This window comes from Quercus suber, unplaced genomic scaffold (genome assembly GCF_002906115.3).
Source record: "Quercus suber isolate HL8 unplaced genomic scaffold, Cork oak 2.0 scaffold_87, whole genome shotgun sequence".
Classification (NCBI taxonomy): Eukaryota; Viridiplantae; Streptophyta; class Magnoliopsida; order Fagales; family Fagaceae; genus Quercus; species Quercus suber.
In genome coordinates, this window is record NW_027069552.1 from 336638 (window position 1) to 346773 (window position 10136).

Sequence of the window (10136 nt, forward strand, 5' to 3'; positions counted from 1 at the left end):
TATCAAGAATATAAAGCAGCGAAAAAGTAAATAACACAAGATATGATGACCCAAGAAACCACATGATAAAAATCTGGAAAAGATTTGACTTAGCTATCCTCAAGGTAAACCTGAATCCACTATATGAAAGAATCGAAGTTCATACAAAAGGACTTACAAGCACCCACGCTTGACTTCCTAATGCTACCCACCAGTAGAACTTACTGACTCGACCACGTGCAAACTCCGAATCCACGGACTCCTTCTTTCTTGGATTCTTCACAAGATACAAGCACTCCCGCTTGTGTTTCTTTAAGTTCCAATGATAGCAACTGAGTTGATCATCAAGATGCTCGACCTTGAAAACCCTAAGTTTATGTAAAGGAAAGCTTCTCAAGGATCTCACAAGAGATTCACACAAACCGCAAAATATCAGCAACAATACAACCAGAGCAACTCTCAAAAACGTGGTTAGGGTTTTGCCTTATATACCTAGGGCAAAAACATTAAACCCAAAACATTTAATGAGATAGGGTTGAGTTGAAAATTCTGCAGAAAAACATTCTGGCCATCTTTCGATCGATTGAGTCTATCTTTCGATCGATCGAGGCAGGCCAAAATGCACTAATGCATCTACAGCCTCTCGATTCCAATTTTACATGAATTACACAACTTTGAGTAAGCCTAAACAAGACTAAACATATTATTTTGATTATGGTTTGCCAACATTACACATTAGAGTTCTAAACACATCAAATTCTAAGTCTTTAGAACCTAACATAGGCATTTCCTTATTAATTTGGAAAATGGGGCAAAATGCTGGATTTAAAAAAAAAAAATAGCAAAAGCCCATTTTCTCCAAATAATGTAACAAGTCATATCAATAAATAGGATTTTTTTTTTTATAGTAATAAATAGGAAGTTTAAAAATACATTATTTTTTTTAATAATTTTTGTCACTATTTTTCTAACAAGTTGGGTTTTATTTTTTTGTTAATTTGATTTTCTATAGGAAGTATAATGATGTAAACCATTTTTTATGGTTGTTTAATGTTTAACGCCTAATCGATCACGAGTGTAGCCATTAAACTTTGGGTACTTTGCGGTAGGTTACAATTGATATTTCAACTCCAGAACAATGCAGCAGAAACAAAAACTAGTGCAGTACTACTAGTTGAATTAATTACAAAGCTTGAATTTTCTAACAGGAACTTGCGTATATATAGTTTTCATACTAGAAAGCTACAAAAGAATAAAATGACATTGTCAATAATCAACTCACTAGCTTAATATTTATATTCCTTTTCTATAACCGCTTGGATATTTTGTCTTCTTCTTTTTTTTCTTTTTCTTTTTTTTGGCTAAATACTTTTAAGATGTTCTAATTGAAATACAAAACTATCTCTTCTTCTTCTTCTTCTTCTTCTTCTTCTAACTTGTTGTTTTTATTTTTTTATAAAAAACTATCTCATTTAGAATATAATTATAATATTAGCATAAATGTATAGTTCTAGTGGATTATTATCTTCTTTAGATGAAAAAAAATATTTTTAAAAAATTCATATTTATTGCTTCATAAAAATTTGTTAATAAGCAATAACTATTTTCACTTAAATAAAACTAGTTAATCACTTTTTCCCTGTTAGCAAAGCCCATACATAGATAAACATGTGAAAGGCCTTTAATAGATAAACATCAAATAATGAATATGTTATTCGTTTGTGGCTTTTTTTTTTTTTTTTCCATTAAAATATAGTGAAGTAGTGTTCACATAAATTATTTTATTATTATTTAAATGAATATGAAATACTTTTTAAAAATATATATGTGCATGTACTGATGCACGAGTGCTTGCATATTTATTTATACATGTGCGTGTATGCGAATCAGCATCTCAATTATAAAATTTACGTCTCGAACTTAAATCCTAACTCTACCACTCTAAGCATGTTGTCCCATTCTCACTTAATTGTGAAATCACATACTGTGAGAGGCATGCTATATGTTCCAGTGTAACATATACAACCTCACAATATGTGATTGTCTCATTTAGTTTTATAACTTATATACTGTGAGATGCATGCTATATGCATATCATAATTTATATATGTAACATACACCTTCTTAATCTCGGTTTATCTAGTGTCCGTTTGGCAAAAATTATTTTTGTCAATTTATTTTACTATTTAGCTTATTTTTACTACTATTTATGGGTCTTAGTTTTACTATATTTTTTGGTATTATTCATATATCTCACTATACTATTTCAGCTAATTTTTACTTTTATCTACAGTATTTTTAGTAAAGAGTTTTCAATTTCAACAAAATAGTCTAAGGTTCTATGGATTTTCGGCTCAAGGGCATGCTAAGTGGTAACTGGGATTCCTAGTTGGATTCAAAAGTCAACATATCGATCTGTTGTGCTAAAGACAATCTATTGAATTCTAGGCCTCTGATCAAATCAAGATAACTTGAGCCTGGCTTAAGCTTTTCCTGTAATTCTCACTCAGTCAATTTCAACACCCACCACATCCGAAGAATTCAATTATAAGGAATTCAAGATTATCTTGAACCACATAATTAGTACGGATATGATTGCACAGAACTTGACGCCCGTCAAATTAAGGAGTTTGTTGGTACTTTTTTTTCTGGATGGATGAACTCAATGACTAAAGAAGCAAGGACAAGCCAAGTTCCTAATTTGTGTTACTTTGAATTTTGATACTTCTACAAAAGAAAATTGATTCCAGAGGCAGGCATTATATAGACAATAGGTGTTTCTATCTTGATAGGAATTATTTTTGGGCGAACTTTTTTATCTTTGTTAAGAGAGTGTTTTAAACATATGACATCTGTTTTTAATGATTTTTTTATTTTTTTAAAATTTTTGGTATAAGTAGAGACCAAACCTCAAATTTGTTATTTGATGATAAGAGATTTTACCTATTAAGCTAACTGAAACTCACCTATTTTTGGACAAACTTGACAGGCAGCAACACTTCAAAAAAAAATTATAATTGGATTTGTCTAACAAGATTAAAATCTAAAAAAAGCTCCTCTTTAAACAGTTTATTTATTTCAAGTAATTAGTTATATATAAAGTCTTGAACGGCTTCTCATCAATGCCAAATCGTAGGTTCAAATTTGTATATGCAACTTAACTCGATTCGAAAGTCAAGGCTCTTATGGCTCCCAGAGGATTTTTTTTTTTTTACTTCAATCTATTTAACATAATATTCATTGTAAATCTATCAGATAATGAATATGCAATTAATTATCTGTCACTATTTGTTTGCTTGTTAAATAGATCAACCTCCTCTTTCCCCCTACTCAAAGGATACATGCAGATTGTAGATTCCATTTGACTATTTCCATTGGTTTAATGAGAATAGTATCTATCAAAATAAATGTATAAATACAAGAGAATGGTACACATTAGAGTTAAATTTAAATTTAAATTTTTATTTTATTTATTTATTTATTATTATTATTATTATTATTTTGGCTGCAAGTTGATGACTTTATTTTCAGTTGTCAAAAATATTGACCATGCAGGGGACAAGCTCCACTTTGGATTTAGGTGGTCACCAAATCACCTTGACCTGGAAAAATAATTATTATTATATATAAATTTTAAAAAATTGATAAATTTTTTATTCTTAAAAAAAATTTGTGACCATCCTAATTTTTTTTTTTTTTTGGCCCAACATAATTATGTTGCTAAAACAATTAAACTTTTGTAGGAATGTGATATTCAAAATTAATAGTTTTTAAATATAAATATTAAATAAATAATAATATAAATTATCAAAACCCTTGTATCATGGTGATTTTGTTTGGAAGAACCCAAATTCCGACCCTCCTTCTTAAAAAAAGAAATAAACAAATAATGCATGTATCTCATTAAATACATAAAAATAAATTAATAATATTTTTTTAAAGCACAATTATTTTTATCTAGAAAGGAAAGAATATGAAAAATGAAGCTTTCTTTGATTTTCCAACAAAAGTAGAAAAAGAATTAAAAAGTTAAGGTGATTCTTACGTTAGGCATAGAGTCATAGACACAAAAGTTGGAATGAAAGTGTAAAAGTTTTGGAACAAAACCAACTCAAGGGATTACTTCAAGTTTGACATGTATGTGTTTCATAAGGAACTAGTAGATATTTCGTGAGATGTACTAGTACATTATAAGTTTACATAAAAATTTATTGTAGTGATCCAAAAAGGGAGGTCTTGCATTCCATGAAGTCCCGCATCGCCTAGGGAAGCACATGAGAATGTGTTTATAAAGAATGACCTCCCTTTAATGTATAAAGGCTTTTTCCCCAGCATAACCTGAGGAAGAACAAAACTGTGAGAGGTATGAGTCTCAAAGCAGATAATATTTACACAGTTGGGGCGGGGTCGTTCCTAGGGAAGCATATGAGAACGTGTTTATAAGGAATGACCTTCCTTCAATGTGTAGAGGCCTTTTCTCCAGCGCGGGTATGAGTCCCAAAGCGGACAATATCTACACAATTGAGGTGGGGTCGTTACATTTATTGTAAAAAATATTTTTTATAGTTCATGTATATTACTCATTAGGTAGGATTATATTCGAGAATTAATTATATTGCGTGTCATTAAAAAGAGGAGAAATGTAAATTGTTATGATTAATATAATTTCGTATACGAACATATTATTTGAATAAACTCATAAATAATCAATTATAAGTTTTATTTATTTTCTATATTTTGTTTAGGTGTATTATTATATTTGCATTTGTGTTTTCTTTATTTATTTCAACTAAACTTGAGAAGGATTGCAATATTCAAAATTATTTTTGTAATATAAGTTTTAGAAAAAATAATATAAATTACCTAGACTTTTGACACTACTTGGAAGAGCACAAATTTAGACCCTCCCTCCACATTTATTTTGAAAAAAGAGAACCATATAAGTTCCTTTTTTTTTTATATTAATCATTAGACTGTCACCTATAAAAATCTAATTATACTTAGAAATAAATACGTGTACCTCATGAAACACATAAAATAAATTAATATTTTTCTTAAAATTTATTTTTTCAAAATAGAAAAGAGTACAAATTTTTTTTTTTTTTTTTTCATATTGTTTGATGAAGCTAAATGAAGCTTTCTTTAATCTTTCAACAAAAAACGGAAGTACCAAACACTTTTCAGACTCTTTGATCTTGGGAACACCGAGAGCCTCTTTAATGGATTGGTATGTCAGAAGGATATGTTGTGGGGGAGTGATTTTACTAGTTTCCTTTTATTGGTCGTGGATCATAGGCCTATGAAAGGAGTAAGGAGTATAAAAGGAGCAAGCCCAGCCCAAAGTGCATAAAGGACTGAGCATGTCCATGAGTCTGAGGATCCGTTCTGGCAAAGCTCTACGCGCACTGCAACCCAATGCTTAGCCGACTTATCTCCCACCTCACTTCGCATAGTGATGTTAGGCCGAGGTATAATTGCAGCTTGATTAACACAGGGCCAAGGAATTAGAGTTTAGCTGTTCACCTCGCATTATTTAGATGTTCATCTCATAATATAGGTTAACATTTATTACTAAATGATCGGCTTAAATAGTGCTCTATGTCTACTCTTCCTCTCCAAAAGGTAGAGGAAACACCTAATTGGACAAATTTTGAAATTTTTTATGGTATTTGAGTTCTATAAACTTGAGTACCATCAAAATTTTTTCAGCAAATTTGAAGAATATTTTTTCAAAAAATTCAAGTTTTTGGAACTCAAGTTTCATGGTAAGCTCAATTTTCACAAACTTGAGTTTCAAAGAAGTGATAGATCCATACATATTTCCAAAACAATGGTACATTGCTAATTTTTTTGCTAAATAGTGGTAGTTGGCCATTTTTGCTGGGATTCAGATCAAAATCAAATGTCCAAAAGTCAACAGTCAACACGTTAATGCGAAACTTTTTCCTTCTTTTTCGATAGAAGCTTTCTTCCTTTGATGTTGATTGTTTTGGTTGTTTGCAGATAGTGTATTCTTTATATATTTCATTGTTCACCAATTATCTTACAAAACTATATTGCTCAATCCTGAATGGCCTTCTTTGCTTCGGCTTTTCTTTACTGATTGTGTCCCACACGCCTAAGCCACCGCCCAAAGCCAAAAGAACTGACTTGTTTTAACTTGGTAGGGTTAAAGAGAAGTGCTAATTTAATAGATTTGATCCCTTAAGTACGCATTAGATTAATTGGTGGTCTAATTGATAGATTTCATGGTCCTTTAGGTTGTATTTGGATACTTAATTTTTAATTTTAAAGTGATGGATTTTAAAATTCTCAGTGGATTTGTTCAATCAAAATCCTTAACCCTTTGTAAACTATCCAAACAAGGTATTTTTATTTCAATTACCCAAATCTAAATCCATGTGCCCAAATCCTGCCATCCAAACACACAATTAGTGCATTCACATCATCTCATGCAAAATTTATGTTTATTTTAGTACAAGAATCTACTTTTTTATTTTATATAATCACTTTTTCAAAACACCCTATATTAGATTATCTATTTTACATCATTCTAAAAAAAAATATATATATATATCTATTTTATATTACATTTCATTAAAATATCATTTTTTTCTTAATTTTTTTAAAATTATTTCTCTTTTTTTACACAACACCTATCATTTAATTTCTTCCTTCATCCTCGATATACATAGAGAAAGAATAAATAACAAAATGCAAAATAAATAGTATCAATGTAAATTTATACAATTAATGTAACAAACTTATAAATTTACATAATTATACACAAATTAAAGTGAGTCATTTTGTGGGTTCTAGTTAGCCCAACTGGTAAAGTCTCTGATGGTTGTATAAGAGATCTGGGGTTCAATTTCCGCCTACACCAAAAACTGATTGGTGTCTTGGTCTGATGATAAAGAACTATCATCAGGAGCAGACACCATAAGTTGAAACTTTCTCAAAAAAAGAAAAGTGAGTCATTTTTAGACAAACTTTACACTTTTTTTCTATTATATACAAACTTATGTGAATGCTCTTTTATCGAACCACCCATGTAATTGCAAAGAGGACCAAACTCACCTAACCCCAATCATGGTTAGCTCTTATAAACTTCATGTCAAGACCCTATCATTGTCAAGGAGATATAGCGCGTCCGTATTTGGTCCCCTTGCATAGAATAAAGCCTTTTTTATATGTGCTGCCTGCATTCTGGTCTTTCCGACTATTTTGACCATTGGAAGAGTTCAAATTAGGCTCCTAAACTCAATCATGTTTCCCATGGCAACACAAAGTTCGTCATAGTAAGACCACTATTTACCACTTATATGTTAGCTCTATCTTTTTCCAATGGCTTCAGCAATTGCTCTTTTTTACTATCATTTGCTTGCCTTTGTCATCACCCTCCTGGTGCCTGCAATCGCTCAAGTTAATACCAACGTAAGTGTGGGTTCAGCTCTCTTTGCTACAGATGATAACTCCACGTGGACTTCACCATCTGATGATTTTTCATTTGGATTCCGCCGCCTTCCAGGTCAACAAGATCAGTTCCTTCTTGCAATCTGGTTTGCTAAGATACCAGATAAAACTATAGTTTGGTCTGCAAACGGATGCTATCCAGCAGAGAGAGAATCAAAAGTCGAGCTTAACACAGCTGGACAGCTTGTACTCATAGCTCCAAGTGGATGGGAGTTGTGGATGTCCAACAACAATGAGAACCCTCAAGTATCAAATGGGGCTATGCTAGAAACTGGGAATTTTTTTATAACAAGCTGCAAAAACTCAAGCATCATATGGAATAGCTTCGATGAACCAACCAATACCATGTTAACAACCCAAGTATTGGGTTTTGCGAGAAGCCTTCTCTCTACCATGTCTGAAAAAAGCTTCGGGGTGGGTAAATTTCAGCTCCGTTTCAGACAACAAAATATATCAAATTCCTCATACGATTTGATACTAAATCAAATAGCTGTCTACACCAAAAATACTTATGGAGCATATTATACTGAACATAATGTTTCTGAGCTGATCATGGATAAGTCAGGCTACCTTCTAGTCAAGAACTCACTGGGAGCTATATCCAATCTTTCATCAGAGGGTGAGGTCTTGAGGACAGAGTCAGACTCCTACTACAGGGCAACACTTGACTTTGATGGTGTTTTCAGACTCTATACTCACCCAAAGAATTTTACTGGAAGCCAAACCTGGACTGCAACTTGGTATGTTCCTGAAAACATCTGCCTGAATATTGTTGACACTTTTAGAAGTGGCCCTTGTGGTTATAATAGCATATGTTCACTGAGAGCTTATGGTAAGCCAGAGTGCCAATGCGCCCCAGGCTTCTCTCTCTTGGATGTAAATAACAAGTACACTGGCCGCAAACAAGATGATGTAAGCTACATGCATGAATGTAACGAGATGGGTACTGTGATTTCGGAAGATCAGTTTGAAATCTTGGAGATCGAGAATGCTGATTGGCCTTTAACTGCCTATGAACTACTTCAACCCATAACAGAATTTGAATGCAAGAAATCTTGTCTGCACGATTGTTATTGTGCAGTCACCATTTTCCAGGATCCGAAATATAATAATGGCATGGGAAGATGTTGGAAGAACAGATTACCGCTTTCTAATGGGAGGTACAACCGCCATGCTGTTGATAGAAAAGCTCTATATTGAAATTGAATAGCTCTTCACAGAATCCTACAAATCTAGATCCAGGCCAAGGAAAGCAGGATCAAGCAATATCGATTCTTGCAGTCCTCCTAGGTACTTCTATATTTTTTTAACTTCTTTTCTGTAGCTGCAATTTCTCTTCTTGTGTTTTGCTTGTGGCAAGAAAAACTACCAAATTTCTATAGAACCCCACATACAAAAGGCCTTGATATGAATCTGCGTTCATTTACATACAAAGACCTTGAAGAAGCCACAAGTGGGTCCAAAGAAGAATTGGGTAGGGGTTCTTTTGGCGCTGTTTATAAAGGGGTAATAGTATTGAGTTGTAGCAAATATGTTGCCATCAAGAAGCTAGAAAAGATGATAAAGGGAGGTGAGAGGGAATTCAAAACTGAAGTAACAGTGATTGGCCAAACTCACCATAAGAATTTGGTACGATTACTTGGCTATTGTGATGAAGGTGAACACCGAATTTTGGTGTATGAGTTTATTTACAACGGTTCATTGTCAAGTTTCCTCTTTGGAGTATTAAGACCAAGTTGGCAACAGAGAATGCAGATTGCGTTAGGAATTTCCAGAGGACTTATGTACTTACATGAGGAATGCAGCATGCAAATCATTTATTGTGACATAAAGCCTCAAAACATACCATTGGATGATTTTTTACTGCCAAAATTTCTGATTTTGGATTGGCAAAGCTTTTGATGAACTACCAAACCTGTCCTCTCACTGGCATCAGGGGGACTAAAGGCTATGTTGCACCTGAATGGTTCAAGAACACACCAGTCACCATAAAGGTGGATGTTTATAATTTTGGTGTCATGTTGTTGGAGATCATTTGCTGCAAGAAATGTGTGGAAGTTGAGACAGAGAGGGCAGATACTTACGGAGTGGCTTATGATTGCTATAGTAGAGGGAAAGTTGAAAGATTAGTGGAAAATGATGAAGAGGCTATTAGTGATATGAATTGCGTGAAGAAGCTAGTAATGGTGACAATTTGGTGTGTACAGGATGTGCCATTATTGAGGCCTTCAATGAGAGAAGTCAGTCGTGATTGGATTATTGGATTTTTGTTTGATGTTAACAAAATACTTTAAGGAATTTATAGAATTATTGAAATGAAGGATTTTACATTAATTAATAGAGTAATCAACTCAAATTTCTAATAATTGAATGAGTATAATCAATATCTATATATATATATATATATACACACTAGTATGTAACCTGTACTTATGCATGAGAATGATGAATTGTAGTAGTGCTATTGATGTTAATTTGAGTTATTAAATATATAGGACATTGTTTGACAAGGACATTTGGAGGTACTAAAATAATTTTTTCTTGTAATTTTAATGATATTAGTTATACCAAGTTTCTCATTACATTGTTATTACGTATATAATTTTGAAAATTACTATTGGATATTACATGTACAATATCAATTCATAATTATTGTTTGTGAAATTCTACTAAATATAACT

General features: G+C 32.4%; 1 pseudogene; it reads left to right on the top strand.

Annotated features, from left to right (window-relative positions):
• The first annotated feature begins 7196 nt into the window (after positions 1 to 7196).
• LOC112023281 (G-type lectin S-receptor-like serine/threonine-protein kinase LECRK3) lies at positions 7197 to 9799 on the top strand (annotated as a pseudogene).
• The last annotated feature ends 337 nt before the right edge of the window (positions 9800 to 10136 follow it).